General features: G+C 45.2%; 1 protein-coding gene across 3 annotated transcripts in view; it reads left to right on the plus strand.

Moving 5' to 3' along the window:
* RASSF8 (Ras association domain family member 8) overlaps positions 1-15,939 on the plus strand; it is a 116,442-nt gene that overhangs the window by 39,436 nt on the left and 61,067 nt on the right. The window contains exon 1 of one of the 3 annotated variants that reach the window (XM_048499957.1): positions 11,497-11,691. The exons of the other annotated variants lie outside the window; for them this stretch is intronic. The gene's annotated coding sequence lies outside the window, so the exon portion shown is untranslated. Of the gene's footprint in view, positions 1-11,496; positions 11,692-15,939 lie in introns of those variants that run through there. 3 annotated transcript variants of the gene reach the window in all.

Consider the following 15,939-nt stretch of genomic DNA (forward strand, 5'->3'; position numbering starts at 1 on the left):
CACTTGGCAAGAGAAATGTCATGAATTATGTTTGTGTTTTCTACTTCTGTGATAAGAAGAATCGTTCAGCACACCAGCTGAATTTCCTATTTTATTTGTGGCTTGTGGCTAATATGCCATAAAAAAGCTATAGACTGATGCTTTTATTACTCCATAAGGCTGAATGAAATTGTCATGGCTATCTGAGGTACTTCAACTTTTTTCACTTTATATAAAAGGTTATAGCTAAAATGACAGCTTTGTATGAATAAATAGTAGTTGCACCAAGTAATGGTTTTGATGTGTGTCATGGTATTTTAAATAATTAATGAAAAGTTAGTTCTTAGTTTAGGTGGATGGAACTGTATTGGGAAAGTACATATTTGTAAATGTGTTTGGATCATCCAGTTTGACCTTGACTGCTATAGGAATTCATTCATCAGTTTTTCCAGTGGAAGAATTAGAAATTTTTGAGAGCAAAACATTTCTGTTAGATATGGTCTCTTTTTGAATGAGTTAACTGCTTTTTAAGATAAGGTTTTGTTCACTCACTAAAGATTTTTCTAATGTAACCATCTATTGTATTAAATCAGAATATCTCTCTTTATGCTGTAGACATAAGCAAAGTAAAACCAGTACAATAAGTTTAGAGTTGGCAAGTCAGAGAGTGTGTATATTGGGGGGGGGGGTGTTCCCCTGTGGCTTCAAAATTTCTAGATATTTTCCATCTCTGCTAAGGAGCTGTGGAGGTCAATGGTGATTTTATGCAATTAAACCTCAGACTTTTGAGATCACAGCAAGCCTGGCTTTGAGGCAACTTTGAGGCATAGGGGTTGGCCAACCTGAAGCAGTGATGTGTATTAATGGGAAATAATACAGTCTTGAGGCACAGGGTTTGGCCAGCCTGAAGCAATAAACAGAATAGCCAGTATCCTCTAAAGAGCAAGTAGTTCTGCTCAGGTGGGACAGAAAGGAGGAGAGAGAATAAGTGAAAGAGGAGAAGCATGAACAGGGTATGTATGTTTACTGAGTCTGAAGTCCAAAGGCCTAACATTAGTTCAGGTGGCTAAGCAGTATATAATCCAAAGTGGGTGGGGAGAGTGGGATTCTGGATCACATGCTGAACTGGAGACCAAGTAGCTTCCGAGAGAAAAGTAGACTAAAAATGGTGGCTTAGGAATTGTGGGCAGCAATGGAGGTCATCAGCTCTGAGTTCAGGAATGGATGCTTTATGAGCCCAAATAAGGTAAAATTGGAAGGAGAATACAGTTGTAAAACAAGGGGAGGTTTAAAATTTGGGGAAAGATTGGAAGTAGAATGGAGAAAACTGTTCCAAGCTTTATGAGCCCAACATCAGTTCTGAGTGAGGGAGGGTGTTGCAGCCCCAAGTGCCTTCCCTCTGCCCAATTGTGCTCTGATGAGATTTTTTCCTCTAAAAATTCTGTTGTGTATGCTTTGCCTGAGCAACCTTTTGATCTATGAATATTGTGATGCAGTAGTTTGCATGTGGTGATTTTTCTTTATTTCTTTTCACTTGGTGTTCTCCCACCTTTATATTTATAATAAACCGTAAAAATGTTCTTCAGCTGCTCAGCTGGGCACCTTTCAGTCATGCAGAGAAAACTGCTCCGAAGGAACACCAAAATAACCCCTTTTCCTTCTGTCAAGAAATAAAAAGCAGACACCAGAGGCTTTATAAAGTTAATGATAAAGCAAGAAGTTTTTATTTACAGGAACCAAGAACATTGATTTTGGCAAAGGAATAAATATTAATAAACAAGGGACTGGTATTGAATGGTTCTTATAAACAAGTAGTTACAATATCTGTCTTCATAAGTGCTACGTTTGGCTCAGGTCACTAGCTTTGTCTTCAAGATGTTACATTCACTTTATTTTAAATAGATATACACGCATCTGTTTTGGTAACACAATATTCAGTTGTTCTTACTATACAGTTGAAAAGACCTTCCTTTTACCCTCAGATAAGTTGTGCAAAAACAGTTCATTAAAACACTGACTTCTAGACAATCCTCTCCACTAGATATGTCCAGCCCACATATTCCAGCTATTGATCAGGAAGCCAATTTCTCTCTTTTCTCTATATTAAAAATTCCATACTCTTGCAAACTTCACTGCTTAATATCTGAGTGGGGTTTTCCTCACAGTAAAACAACCAAGCAACCTGTGTGTTTATTTAGTGTCACTGTTTTTGTTTCTACCAGGGATATAGCACAGATTCTCCTTTTAATCTGACCTTTCAGTCCTTCAGAGTAGCTTAACCAACTTAGAATGGAGTCCAATCAGCAAACACCCATTCAGTCTGGCACTCTTATTTTAAAAAATCCCTTCAAAGCCTTTAGAATTCTACCTTTTGCAGTCAGCCAATCAGCATCAATCCTGACTTAACCCCTTGTGTGCTGCAGTCTACTTGCAGGAAATAAGGCTAAGTGTTGGTAATTGTCACAAAGGGCTTCTTCAGATGGGATGTCCAGGGATGCTTGTTCAACTCTACTTAACATGATTACATTGGGTGTGATCCTGTTACCTCATCTGGCCCTTTTTGTGTGTGTTGCCCAGAGTAGTATTTGTTCACTGTAATGCAAAACATGGACAAGCAGGTCCTGGAATCAAGCTAGCTGCTCCAGGATGATAATACCAAGAAGAAGAAGAAGAGTTGGATTTATATCCCACCTTTATTTCCTGTAAGGAGACTCAAAGGGGCTGACAGCCTCCTTTCCCTCCCCCCCAACAAACACCCTGTGAAGTGTGTGAGGATGAAAGAGCTCCAAATAACTGTGACTAGCCCAAGGTCACCCAGCTGGCGTGTGTGGGAGTGCACAGGCTAATCTGAATTTCCCAGATAAGCCTCCACAGCTCAAGTGGCAGAGCGAGGAATCAAACCTGGTTCCTCCAGATTAGAGTACACCTGCTCTTAACCACTACGCCACTTCTGCATATGAGGCATTTCTTTGGCAGTTGACTCTTTTGTCAAATAAAGTGAATGATTATGATCCACTTAAGGTTTCAGGTGTTAACAGCCTGTTTAATCACTGTATAAAACCCCCCACCAAATGTTTAATATAGGCATTTTGAGAGTGTGCTCTTCAAAGAATCTCTATAAAAGGTAGCTCTGAGCCTGGCCCTGATATTCAGAGATCCCTATGCTGAATCTCCTGAGCTGTCACTTAAACTTTTCAGTGGTGACAGTTATTAACCAGACCTTTCTGTAGATGACAACAAATGCATTGCTAAACAAGGCAGGGTTGCTATCTCAAAGAAGAGGTTGCAGATAACTGCACTGGTCCAAAGCAAAATACCTTTTATTAGTTCATTTCATTTCATAACCTTTATTGGCATAAGAAACAGCAGAACAATAATACTGGTAGGAAGGGATGGTTAAGAGCGTATTGAAATAGCAATACACAGAAACTTTGCTACGACCTCCAACGTTGCATCCTTTTATTAGTGGTATTATTTTTTTGTCATTTTGGTTAGACCGAATAAGAGATATTATGTGATTTTCGTTTTCAGATTTCTCAAGGAACAAGCCATCAAAACTATTTTGTAGAACAAATGTTGGCTGTCTTCCCCCCCCCCCCCCCCCCCCCCGCATCTCCTTGAGCCCAGTATACCTTTTGCATTGAATTTCCACTGTTTAATGGAAACAGGTTTAGATGCTAGTAGAAGTTCCAGTAGGAGCCAGCAGAAGGCAGGAGGGTTCCATTCTTGTTTTAACGCTACACCATTGTATTGTATTTTAATGGGGCTGGGTTGTAGTCGACCCACGCGGTCAGCGTAAGAACGAGACGAGACGCGGAGATAACATCTGGTGGAGATCGCCAGCAGCCCGAGGAGACCCGGCGGAGAGTCCGTGTTCCCCTAGCGAGTCTCGTCTGCGGTTCCTGGCACCTTTTATTGTTATCCTATTGGAAGTGTAGGAGGGAGGACGGGGAGTTCGGAAGCGGGAGAGTCGGAGAGATCATCATGTGATGCATGATCTCCATCTGGCTACATCGCGGAGAAGGGGCGTAAGCGTCTGAGCCTAATCCTCACCTGGGGGGCAAGACCATTGTCCCTCGCCCGGTGATTAGAACCAGGCAGTTCATGACCGTGACTGGCGATGGGGATGAGGAGTGGGAAGTGCGGTCGCGACCAGCAGAGGCCGTAGGAATCCGTTGAAGCGTCTAACGTTGTTCTACCACCCGGTGCTGCTGGGTCAGCAGTGCATTACTACATCTCCTCCTTTTATATTTTTTAGAAAAGAGGGGCGAAGCGCTAAGGAAGCGATTTAAAGGGGCGCTTGTCTCCTCACGCCCGAATCTGGTCAAAGCTGACCAAGAAGCTGCTTGTGTAGCATTAGGAACCCGGCTCGCGGGGTAAGGGAAATTCGAGGGAGCTAGCTTACATGTTACAGGCAAATATTAGACGCATTGAGCGAAGCAAGATCCGATAATGGGGCGCACAATTAAACCAATGCAAGGAGCTGTACAATAGCACTCAACCATCCTCCCGGCAGCCAGCTCCAGAATTGGCTGACTACCAATGGGGAGCAAAGCATCATACTTCCAGATTAGATACAACTTCTTGCAGCTCACATACTTGCTCATATGAATCAATTGGGAATTATCAGAAAGATTAAAAGCAACACACGTATGTACATTCTCACAACCTTTGGTGATGTAATAACAATAGAAGTAATCAATAAGCGTACGATTGTCGTACAGGAGTGCGGCTTGTGAAGTTCCTGCTGCTCGGAGGCCAGAGGCGTCCAGAGCAATGGAGTAGAAGGTGATGGAGCTTCGCAGGGGGCACAGGCCAGCCACGACCAATGAATGCTTAGTGTTACAGGAAACAAGTCGGGGGGCTCTCCCACAAAGAGGAAGTTCTTGAGGGAGACAGGCTCGTAGCCTTGGAGAGGCGACCGTCGTTCGACAGGAGGGATCGAGGCGGGCAAGGCGGCGGCGTGGCGTGACGCTCCCTGGGGTGGAGCTTGGGAGGGTAGCAGAGAGGATCCCGGCAGACAGACGGCCCGGAAATACGGCAATAACAAATAACATAGCAAAAAATTAGGGCATGCAATAAATTCAAACAATAAAACATGGCTAAAGCGATACACTTAGGCTGGATGATTAATGCGGAAGGAAGAGCAACCCGTGGTTGCATAATTGTCCAATGCATGGCTCTTGCTGTTTGACTACCAAAGCTACAGAAGCGATGGCGTTAGAGTCAATGGATTTCTCAAGAGCGTAGGGAGAGCTACTGATAGTCTTTAGCATTGCAGGTTCAGTGATTCTCCACGAGCAGATTTGTGAGAGAAGTGTTCCAACAATATTCAAAGCGGCTGAGAACAGCGGGGAGAGTTCCAGGGGTTAATCTATCAGGAATGTCCCTGGCTGCAACTCCAAGCCTCAACCAGGGGCGGCAGAGAGGGAGAGAATAGCGATTGTAGATGAGGAGCAGCAACCTGGCATCCAACCTCTGAGCCACAGCTGGCCCAGGCTGCGGGTTCCCCCCAGAGAGGTGGCCCCAGCGGGCTGTGATCACTTAAATGGAAGAGATAAGGGTGTGCCCGGCTCCAGAGAGATCCCTCCCATCTACGGCCCAGGCTACAGTGGGCAATCGGACCCTCTCGACAGACAGGCCCGAGGAGTCCGAGATCCTCCAGGGAAGGCCCAGCTCCATCTCCGGGATGGGGCTGGTCTGGCATGGCGAGCTGGACTCCCTGTATGGAAGAGAAAAAGACAAACAACGCTTTTCCCCTAGGGGGGTTTTAGCGTGCTGGCTGAAGGTTGATCCTTATAGATGACAGTGGAAGGCTCCCGAGCCCTGAGAGTGGGGGGGGGGCAGGCAGTACGATGAGAATAGAAGAGTACTTTGGATATGGTCTGGATGAGACCTTGATTGGGTCAATAGGGGAACTTCTCCCCTTTTCGTTGTTTTGGCCGAAGCACCGTTGAAGCGCCCAGTTGGCCCATTCGACCGCGATCACTTACCGCAGCATTCAAAGGCGTTAGAGATACAAAGGCAGGGAATTGCCGAGAAAGGCTTAGGAGAAAGGGAGAGGTCATATCAGGTCGGATGTTTGTAAAACAATCCCAATCTGCGTCTAGGTGTAGGTTTTTTAAAAGCAGCAGACAATTACAATTATAGTCATATAATATAGTGTCTATAGGAAAGATATAGAGAAGATGCTGAAAAGAAGTTCTGGGCTTGAGGTTTGATCACAGGAGCAAATTGAAGGGTTTGCAAAACCGCTTTATCAGATCCTAGATCTAGAGGTGGGGAGTGCGTCAGCCCATTAGAAAGAGGAGGGTGTGCAGAAAGGAGGCAGGGGGGGGGGGGGGGGCTTTGGAAGTCAGCTCTACCTTCCCCTCCCGTGAGACTTTGGCCGGTTTGAGCTCGCTTCTACCTTCACAGCAGGCTGTGTAAGATAGGTATTGGCTGAGAGACCCCCTTGGCACTGTGACCAGGGAGCCCTCGGCAGAGAATGTGTGGGAGCATGAAAATGATTTTGCTTCATATGAAACTTGCATGCATAATGTGGCAGTGTAAATCAGATGGACGGAAAAGGTTCTCAAGGGAGAGGTTTGAAGAAAAGTTTTGAAGGTTTAAACTAAGATGGGCTTGAAGCAGGTCCCCTTCGGTATCTGAGAATGCCTTACGAGCTGTGTCCCGTTTAAAGGCCCGAGATGCTGTAATGGTAAAGCCTTTCAAGGCATTAGCACACATAATCAGAAGGAGCTTTAATTGAAGCACAAGGCATAGCTTAGAAGCAATGGAAAATCCCCTATGAGAGAAACTGGGGTCTCTTGAAGGGGCAGACATACAGAACATACATAGGCATACAGGCACATATAAAGTAACGAGGAGGATTGCAACTCTGATTTGAGTTGCTCTCTGAGGTGCTGGCGATTTTGCTGCCACTGGGAGCTTTGGCTTAGAGGCTTTGCACAGGCTCAGAGGCTATGAGATCTGGTTTGAACCTTACAGCTGGAGAGGGGCCAAGGGGGCTTCTTCTTCTGAAGGACTTTTGGCTTAAAGGCCATTGTGCCAGCTTCTCACCCTTTCCATGCCTCATTGTGCGGTAGATTGGCTATAGGGCATTCTGAGGAAGGCTCAAAAGCGGCGATCCTCTTCCGTCAGCATTCCTTTCTGCAATTCAGTGACTGTGGACTCTGCAGAATTTTTGAAATCGTGCCATTCTGGGGCACTGGCGGAGCATGGTGACTTTGGAAGTAGAAGGGAGGCTAGCAAGAGGCAGAGTATAGACGTAGAGGGGAGCGAGAGCAGCGGATTTAGATTAGCTGAACTAGATTAGACTCAAGTGAGAGCATAGGGCAGGGTGTTCCATTGAACTTGGCAGTTTCTGCAGGATGTTGTCCATACTTGGATGTGGATGGCTCCCCTGGTGCATGAGATTACGATGACCCCTGGGATGATGAACAACCCCTGTTCAGCGGCCGGAAGCTTTGGCAAGACCAGCCTAATGAGGGTCTCCGTGGGGATGGGATCACTATACAGAGCTGGAGCAGCGAAGATCTCATGGGGAGCTCGGGGGGAGAAAGGGTTTGAGGAGTGCGGATCTTGGTTGGGCTGGGGAGATGCCGAGCCTTGAGCCTCCCCAGCGAGCATTAGAAGCGCCGGCCCTAGACTTTCCTGGGGTCTTAGCCCTCTGGGAGAACCCTCCTCCGTCAGGTTGTAGGCCCCAGCGAGGCAGCCTACAATTCCTCGGGAGAGAAATGTCTGGCTTGCATGGTGAAACACTTCGTCTCGGGGCTGCCTCATGGCAGCGGAGAAGCGATGACTAGAAGGCTGGCTTGATGGGCGAAGACCCGATATCCTGGCAAGCTTTGAGCATGTCGGCCAGCTTCGGGGTTCCTTCCTAGGCCTGTGATAAACTGCGGCGCACTCCAGCGAGGCGTTCTCCTTGGCAAAGCTTAAGGAGGTTAGCCCTGGGCCTCCCTCGTTGTCAACCCTGCCTCTTGAGGAGGGCCTCCTGGAGCCTGTTCACAAACTCAGCACTAGCGAGCTCTTGGGAGGCTTCTGCGGGTGCTAGAAAAAACTTTGGGTTGGCTGTCGGCATTGGGGACTTTCAAAAGCAGCCTTGTAAGGCGCATTCAGAAAGCGACCGTAGGGAATTGGCCCAGCCACGGCAGAGCGATCTGATTGTTGGGGTTACTGGAAGGCATCAAAGCCCGTAAAGCTGGCTGGCTGTAGAGCCAAGGCGCCGGGCGGCTGCCCTGCTAAAGCATTGCTGGCGGAACTTCGCTCTCGAATCTGGGTGTGCAGGGCTCAGGGCATCGCGGAGGTGGTCTTCCAGTGCGTCGGAACCGATTAAGTAGATTCCTCGCGACCGCCTCTAGCATACCTCTCACATAGGGGCTGGTGACTCCCGTCGCGCGCTTTCGCGGAGCTCAGTGAAGGATGTTATATGGCTTAAAGGCGGTATTTTCGACAACCACGCTTGAATGGCGCCACCCTCCCCTCGGTATCCTGTGAAGTGGGCGGGGGCACAATGCAAGAATCTCGGCCGGCGTCTTCCGTCAGGAGTTTCTTTCTTCTGCAGATCGTGGCCTATCACGTTCCTGCGAGAGTTTTGAAACCAGCGCCATTACGATTAAGCGCTGAAGCGGAGGTGCAAGTGGCCGGAGAAAATGAAGGCGGAGCAGGGGGGGGAGAGGCAGCCGAGGCAGCGCAGGAAGTTTGAATTAGGTGAAGGAGGCCGAAGGGGCAGAAAGGAGGACGAAGCGTCCAATTTAGTGGATAGAGAGAAATTCAGGTTGGGAAATTGAAGGTGAAAGGTCGAGAAAGGAGGCGGCCTACAGCAAGGGGCGTGAGTCTGCAGGCTGATGGCGACAAAACATTGTCTCACGTCAGTAGCAGCGACATGGGTATACGAAGATACTGTCGCCGAAGAAGTGCGCCCGATGTTTTCCCATGTCCTTAAGATTCAATGTCCCCACTCTGGGCCACCATGGACGCACTGGGCTTCAATCTCCTCAACCAATTTAGCTTGGCTCAGCGCTATAACTTTCACCCGGGGACCCACTGCGCATTTAGATTAGCCAGTTCTTCAGTTAAGTCAGCGTGCTTGTCGCAAGCCCTGCTTTGCAAGCTCCCATACTCCTGAGTGTTCCGTCCGGACGAAGGGAAGTGTCCTAGGGCGTGTGTCTCTGGATCGCCCGATCCAGAGGGGACGAAGCGATCACGCAAGCGGTGGTCCCTGGATCGCCCCGATCCAGCCGGACCTGTATGCTCCCGCGGCCCTTCCCAAGCGGCGATTGAGCAGGGTGGAGGTTCGAGGATTCCCGGAGTTTTCGTACCAGCTTTGTAGTCGAACCCGCGGTCGGCGTAAAGAACGAAGGCAGACGGAGAATGGCATGCTGGTGGAGATGTCGCCAGCGAAGCGAGGAGACCCGAGGAGGAGTCCATTGTTCCTAAGCGAGTCTCTCGTCCTGCGGTTCCTGGCACCTTTTATTGTTGTTATCCCTATTAGGGGAAGCGTGGAGGAGGACCGAGGGAGTTCGGAGAGCCCGGGAAGATCAGGAGAGATCATCATGTGATACATGATCTCATCTGGCTACGTCGCGGAGAGGAAGCGTAAGCGTCTGAGCTAATCCTCACCTGGGGGCAAGACCATTGTCCTAAGCCCGGTGATTAGGCAAACCTGGTTGATTCATGACCGTGACTCATGGGGGGGATGAGGAGTGAGAGTCGCGGTCGCGACCAGCAAGCCATGGAATCGTTGGCCATTAGCGTTCTACCACGGTGCTGCTGGGTCAGCAGTGCATTACTACACTGGGTTTATTTTATTAGAGCCGTATTTCATTTATTACTGAATTTTTAACCTATTATTGTGCTGTATTATGTATTGTTCACCGCCCTGAGCCCTTCGGGGGAGGGCGGTTTATAAACCCAATAATAATAATAATAATAATAATAATAATAATAATAATAATAATAATAATAATAATAATAATAATAATAATAATAATAATAATAATATGAAACAGATAGGAACTGGGCAAGAAGATGGTTTAGAGGACCACTAATGATGAAAGTAATGACTAAAAATGCCTGTCAGTGTATGGAAGCAAGACACAGATTATTTTTAAAAGTAATACATACTAGCACCAGCTGAATAAGTGGTGTTCCTTTTTTCTTGGTATTCATCCAGTTCTTCTTTTCAGGGGAAAAATGGTCAGTTACAATAAACTTGGAATAAACTCATTGAGAAGTCAGAAAAGTGTTGTGTATTCTCAGGAGCATTGCTTTTTCTTGGAACTATGACATTGATACAACTAGTATTTGGGTACTGGGGGTATTTGGATTCTCACCATCTTGTTGTGGAATAGGATGTTTCTTTACCTCTCCAGGGGACAAGTATAATAGCTGGCCTGCAAATTCTGCCCTTTTCCTTGGATTGTTCATGACTAAATGGGAACTCATGACTCTTTGGGAACACCATCCCTACCATTAAACTGGCTGGAAAGGGGAAAGAGTTTTAGTGTACCAAATCTCTATCTGCAAGAATGAGTGGCAGGAGGGAGACACTCAATCATACAATCTCCTCCCTGCAGTCTGATGTCATACAATCCAGAGAAGGGTCTGTTGTGTGATTTGATGCCACAGGTAAGTTCTTATTTACTGGAAACATTATGTGGCAACCATGCCTTGCTAATGGATCTGGGGGTCCTTGATCTAATACAATAGCTCTGAGCATAACTGTGGGGGGAAAGCCAGTCAATGAAGATTTTTTTTAAAAAAAATCCTCTACCCTCATTGTTTTGTTTTAAAAAACAACAGCCCCGCCCACACCCCCTCATCTTCCCCTCCTGACATATTGTTAGGGCTTATGCAATGAAATGGGTGGGCAAGAGGGTCATACATTAGAGGAAAGGTGGTGTAACATCTTGTACCACATTATTTTTAAACATCAAGAGCAGGGACTGCAGACATTTCGCTCTAGGACTTAGCTGTTGCAAAATTAATTCTGCTGGACTTCAAACAGCATTTTATAAACCATGTAATCAGAAGTCAGCAAACGTCTCTAGCGAACCTTTGTCTGACCTCACTAAGTTTTTACATTCAAATGCTGCTGGCATTTCAGGAAGCATATTACTGTGGTGGAAATGACTGCAAGTTTTCCTTGTAAAGATTTTAATATTTTTTATACATGATGGTAGCGTACAATTTTAATCTGCAAAAGCATGACTAACTCTTTTCATAAATGGGCATGCTTCCACCAGTTCTTTCAGCGAGCAGCTCTTCTGTTTGAAGGCATTCCAGGAACATGTACCAGGGATGGAAAAACACGGCTTAATAATAAAGTCAGAGCTCTTTGTAGCAGAGGTGAGGCAGGATATGCTGCTGCTTTCCTGGAAGCTTGGTGGTGGTGGGCTGGGCTGTGTGTGTCTGTGTTTTGAGCATATTGTGATTTCAAAACTCCATTTGATACTTGGAAGAGAAGCTTGGATAGAATCTGCCCATCCCGAAAAACTGGAACAACCCTCCTTCAACACAGAAGTGGAATACTTGAGCAGTTATTGTGGTATAAGAACAGAAAGTACTTGAATCCAAATAACATTTGGAAAATTTCAACTTTCATCCAGCCACAAATAAATCTCAAAGTGTTTGTTCAAATTAGGGAAAGGCTGATAAAGTATGTTGTAAAATGATGGAAGGAAAGGAACATGGAATTCAGAAATGAAGGTACAGTGCTTTTCTTGCTTATAAATGAGATGGCAAAGTGCAAAAGAAGTAGGGAGAATGGTGAACTTAACTCTAAAAATGTAAATTGAAGAAAAGGAGAGGGAGACAGAAATAAGTGGGTCTCCAGCCAGGGTAATGATGACTGTGATATAGTTTCCTGCAGGCATTGCTTAAGAATCCTTAAAATTATTTACTAAAATATCTCTAGTTCTTGCATCTGTGGTTTGCTAGTTCTGTAGTTTGCTAGCTTTGCAGATACTTTGCGAGGAGGAGGTATAGCTGTGATTGCTCAGAGTTTGCATGTCTGAACACTCTTACTATTATTTTTACATATTGTTTTTCAATATACAAGAAGCAGCTCTTTACAGGTTTTTTAAGTACTGCCTTAAAGGAGACCATGCTTGCAGAGGGAGTTGTCAAAAGTTTTGTAACCTTAAATCCTTCCTCATATCAAAATAATAGTGCTCAAGACAGTCAGAGCAGTGAAATAGTTTTCGAAATTAAATTAAAATATAGTCACAGGAAAGTTTCAGCATTTGGGAAACAGTCTGGGATTCAGTAATGACATGTTGCAACAAAATAAATTTGCTTTTTTAGCTTTTCTCTCCATTCTTGAGAAGGCTGTGAATCCAATAAACAGCTGAAATTCTTTAGTAAAATTGTCTGGGTATTTTTTTTTGATTGTCTGGGTATTTTTTTTTTTTTAGATCTGTGTGAGATGGGAACCTGAAATGCTAAATGATAAAATAGCCACGTTTTGTCAGTATCACTGTGAAGGCATTAATCCAGTTTTCTAATGCCTTCTTGGTTCCTAGTAATGGGAGTATGCAATTAAGGAACAATTTCCCCCAAAATAAATTAAAGTCCAGATTACTCTATCTCAGAACTAGGGTTGCCAACTGAGTGCTGGCAACTGGTGGGAGGTTTCATAGGTTAGGTGCATGTGTGGTGCCTGTCCTCCGCCAGCACCGCTCTCCTGCCATCCTGTTTTACCACACTATTCTTCCCTAGGCTTCACATATTGGGATGGGAAGCCAAGGATTGCAGCACCCAGGTCCTTTCGTTGCCCCTCAGGAACACTCAGATCTTAGCTGCATGCTTGACATCTCCTGTGACTCTTCTCCAGCCTGATTGTGGGGCCCTCTTTTATTCCCTCCAAGCATCCTTGGCCCCACCGCCTTGGTCCTTGTTGGACCAATCCCATGTTCTGAGGGAAAGGTGTCCACTTTCCCCAGTATTGGCCCCACCTTGCCCTGGGATGTCAGTCAGGGGTTGCAGACTGCAGACTGAATTAGAGAGGATTGTTTAATGTTGTCTAGGGCTGCTGCTGCCTCCCTGACACTGGCCAATGATGTCATCACTCAGTGCTGAGAGGCTGCAGCAGGGACAGTTTGCCAAGGGGTGTCCTTGCCAACAGAGCTGAACCCCCATATTGACACTTCCTCCCCGCACCTTCTCATACTGTGCCATCAACAGGATACCCAGCAGTAATTTGAGGCTGACTCAGCCCTAACTGTAGTGGTGACCCAGGATTGGTATGGCTGGCCCAGACATTGGTGGTGATGGCACCAGGTGCAAAATGGCTAACACAGACGTGGATGACAGCAGAATCACTGGGTTTGAGTTGCTAGCTCCAATGTGGTTGGCACCAGAGCCTAAAGATAGGGGGGAAAGAATGCTGCCTTCTTTTTAACGAGAAACTGCTGACTTGGCCAATGAGGAGTCTTCTTCCTTCAGCATGTTTCAAACTAGCAGCTGACCTTAATTCTTTTCTTTGATATCAGTCTTTATTCTCCTTTGTCCTGTATAATTTAGTGCCCTGTTTATATTGTGTTGGGGTTACCTGTTCTATTCCATTAGGACAGTGGTGGTGAACCTTTGGCACTCCAGATGTTATGGACTACAATTCCCATCAGCCAGCATGGCCAATTGGCCATGTTGGAAGGCTGATCGGAATTGTAGTCCATAACATCTGGAGTGCCAAAGGTTCGCCACCACGGCATTAGGATAAGATGGGCTCTAAAGATGGGCACACCGCCCTGAGCTCTCTGCGGGTAGGGCGGTATAAAAAAACTCTAAATAAATAAATAGATAGATAGATAGATAGATAAATAAATAAATAAATAAATAAATAAATAAAATCTAAGCACAATGAAAGAAGTACAGTAATTGTCTTTATTTGAAATAATTTCTTTTCTAAACCCAATGTGGCTCTATGATTATTACCTTCTGAGCCTAATGAGTCTGGCCCTGACTCAGGAGGATTCTTGTCTGTGATCCTGGTACTCCTGTCTTGAGCAGCCTGCATTTCTCTACATTAGCAGGAAATCCTTTCTTCTCTCAAAACAATCAAGTTTGGAGCTGGAGATGAGTGTTCCTTTTAAAAAGTACTGACACCAGCTGTTTTTGGCACCCTGATACCCTATTGGCCAGTATATATAGCTTGGCCAACATTTTCCCCAAAGGACCTACGTGGGCCTGTTCTGAACAAGCCCTAGTTCAGTTATTGTTCTTGGGCAAATATTAAATTAAAATGAGGGTGTACAGCCATGTGTTCCAGTAGCGTGTGACACGTCCACTGTTAGATGTTTTTGTAGTTTCATTGTCTACTTAATGGAAGACCAAGAGGAAAAGTTCTGCTTCCTTATTGGCCATGGGTGGCTATTAAGAGCTGGAAGAAGAAAATGCTGTAAGCATAGCACAGTGTCCATGGCAACATAGTCAGACTCTTTAGCTCATAAAAATGTAAATAGTTTGACCTCTAGTCAATAAATAGCAAAGATTTATAATGGCAACAATCAGCTACATTTTGGGCTGTATCTGGCAGCTGATGGAGTAGTTGGCTCTCCTCTACTCCAGGTAGTCATTTTTGCCAGGAAAAGTTAAACTGGAGGTCACTGTGAGCTAACTCTCCAGCAGTGTTGAACAAGTCTTAGCTACTGCTGTGTATGTTGCTATGGAGGGAGCTGTAAATTCCAGGAACAGCATTTCCTCTTAAATCTTTTAAAGGTGCTGGATATTTGAACGATTTACCGAGATAGCACAGTTTACATTGGAACATTTTAAATTACCAAAAGTGCTGTTTTTCTACATCAATATATTTATATAGTATCCACAGAAAAACAGAAAGCTTCCACTTATTATCCTAAACATGTAACATTTCACAAACAACCAATTACCAAGAAAGTGGGAGCAATGGAAGAGGAAGAACCACCAAAGGAAAAGGGAAATTCTTCAGAAAAACATTTTCAAGAAGCTGTTCTATATTTCTCTCCCCTCACCCCCACCCCATTCATACTACCTTCTTTTTAATGAGAAGCTGCTGACTTGGCCAAGGAGTCGTCGTCTTCCTTCAGCATGTTTCAAACTTGCAGCTGACATTGTTCCTCACTTTGATATCAGTCTTTATTCTTCTTTGTCCTGTATAATTTAGTGCCCTGTTTATATCCTATTGGGTTACCTGTTCTATTCCATTAGGATAAGGTGGAGTGTAAATCTAAGTACATGAAAGAAGTATAGTTATTGCCTTTATTTGATTATTTTTTTAAAACCAACGTTGTCCTATGTCAGGGGTGGCCAACCTATGGCACTCCAGATGTTCATGGACTACAATTCCGATCAGCCTTCCAACATGGCCAATTGGCCATGCTGGCAGGGGCTGATGGGAATTGTAGTCCATGAACATTTGGGGTGCTATAGGTTGGCCACCCCTGTCCTAGGTTGTTTTGCTTAAAAGGTAATAGCCAGCTTGTTCTTGGAGGATGGTTTCCCCGCTAGCACTCAAGTTTGTGAATTTTCGTTCTGTAGGTTTGTAAGGTGGATGATATTCCTACCCTATCTAATAAACTTCAAACTGAGCAAGGATTTGCCATGTCTTAACATAACATTCCAGCCACTGCAGCAAATGCGGCCAGTTAATAATTCAAAATTATGATCTGCAGTATCACTGGCAAAATTGAATATTGAGCTGGATAATGAAAATTCATATGTTGAAGTAATTAATGTAAGATGCAGTAAGTGTTTTGCCTCTGGTCCAAGGATGCAAGGCCTGAAATTAGAGTTGCACCGGGCATGGTTATTGGAAATCTCATGATGGGGTTTGAAGGAATTCTCTTGAACACAGGAACATCCTGAACCAGTTTGAAGCCATTTATATCCAGACATTTCCCTCTTTTCCCCTCATGAGTCTGGTGGGTGAGTTGGTAGCGAGGGCCACCAACCCCATATTGATTGGTTTTAGGCTGGTTA

The sequence above is a fragment of the Sphaerodactylus townsendi genome, linkage group LG06 (assembly GCF_021028975.2).
Source record: "Sphaerodactylus townsendi isolate TG3544 linkage group LG06, MPM_Stown_v2.3, whole genome shotgun sequence".
Classification (NCBI taxonomy): domain Eukaryota; kingdom Metazoa; phylum Chordata; class Lepidosauria; order Squamata; family Sphaerodactylidae; genus Sphaerodactylus; species Sphaerodactylus townsendi.